This window comes from Pseudochaenichthys georgianus, chromosome 17 (genome assembly GCF_902827115.2).
Source record: "Pseudochaenichthys georgianus chromosome 17, fPseGeo1.2, whole genome shotgun sequence".
NCBI lineage: Eukaryota > Metazoa > Chordata > Actinopteri > Perciformes > Channichthyidae > Pseudochaenichthys > Pseudochaenichthys georgianus.
The window spans coordinates 34,770,057-34,771,675 of NC_047519.1; the positions used below are offsets into that span (position 1 = coordinate 34,770,057).

The 1,619-nt window shown below is 43.5% G+C and overlaps 1 long non-coding RNA gene across 1 annotated transcript; it reads right to left on the reverse strand.

Annotated features, from left to right (window-relative positions):
- Positions 1–228: 228 nt before the first annotated feature.
- LOC139435645 (uncharacterized) lies at positions 229–1,223 on the reverse strand. Its single transcript, XR_011644863.1, has 3 exons — positions 1,065–1,223; positions 775–825; positions 229–455 (listed from the first exon to the last, which is right to left on the reverse strand). It is a non-coding gene; the product is annotated as an uncharacterized lncRNA (long non-coding RNA).
- Positions 1,224–1,619: the final 396 nt, after the last annotated feature.

Genomic DNA, 1,619 nt, shown 5'->3' on the forward strand with positions numbered 1-1,619 from the left:
AAACAGCCCAGGACTGTCATGTCTAATGTTGGAGTGGTCAACAATGGCACCATTTAGGCTATGAACAAAAGTAGCCATAACACTGTTAACAAACTTCCGGGCCTTGTCAATTTTGACAGGATTTGCACCAGCCCTCCACCGGCGCCTCTGAGAGAGCATGATCTTCATGCCAGGGTGCCGATGGTGAAGCTGGTGCAGGTCCTCCTTCATCTGGTTTAGCAACTGAACACTGGGCACATCCCCCAAGTCATTGCCGCCACAGTGGATGAGGAGGACATCCGGGACTGCTCTTCCTCGCAGGGAGTAGGAAAAGAAAGGGAGGACACCTCTCCAGCGCAGTTCACCCCAACCGAACCAGCACACCCTCAGGTCGAGGCCAAGGTTGCTGCCGATGGTCTCTGTAGCTCTCTGGGCTCCACGCCGGACATAGCTGTCTCCGATTATCCATACAGTCACTATGGGAGGAAAATAAATGAGAGCAACAAATGCTTCAGATAATGAGGAATATCAAATTAAGTATAAAGGGTTGCTCATTTTGTTCCTTTGACAATAACATACAAAATAACTATGAAATCACACCTGTATGGTTAAAAGTAACAAGAGAGCAAAACCTCAAAAAACAGATTAACAGCAAACAGTTTATATATATATATATATATTTATATACTGTGTGCTGTTTATCTACAATTGTGCACACATGTATATGTATAGTATGTTTGTGTGTAATGTCAACCATCTGAAGTCATGTAAAGTAAGCCAGGACCATCAACTTACAGGTTGTGCAGTTTGGCGTGGAGGAGGTTGCAATCTTCTTTTTGCTTAATGCTGAAATAAATGTAAAAAAATTAATCAATATAAAAGCACCTTTCTTTTTCTACAGTCATATTTCATTAATCACATTTAATTCACGCAACACTAGCCATATCTCTGCTAGTTTACAAAGTTTAGTTAAATGACATTTATATTTGAAAAACGGTGAAGCACTTAAAAAACAATTGTATTGTGTAGGTTCAAGAACATTTAAATCAAAAGGACAAGTTTTGTAAAGTTACAGGGTATCTTACCTTCAGAATATGCCGGGAACGAGGAGCAGTGACCGCAAACTGGGTTGTTAGCATAGGTTGTTAGCTTATTACTGAGAGCATGTTAGCTTAGCTTCTTAGCCTGAGCTAGGTCTGGAACGTCACGCTCGGTGGCAGCAGGTCCCGCCCTGTCCCGCCTCGGCTCCGCCTCAGCACCGCCTCTTTGCCCTTATTTGGAGCAGGCGGGAGAAGGCGGGAGTTAGACTCTGGCGTCACTGTCGAGCCGTTAGTGGCCGACTCCGCCTACTAAGGGCTTCACGGCAACTCTGCAGAATTCTATGGGTGACGTCACGGACCCTACGTCCATTTATATATACAGTCTATGGTACAGACTCAATGTTGTTTCTGCAAACAACATTGAATCTGGACGGACCGACCCATTAAGCGACATAAGCGGCCGCTTAGGGCCCCGCAGCCACTAAGGGCCCCCTTGCAAAAAAAATGGAAAAAAAGAAAAATTGAAAAAAATAATAATCTCAGTACACCGTCGTCGTGATAAGTATGTTTCATTAATTTAAATAATTGTTAATATCTCTA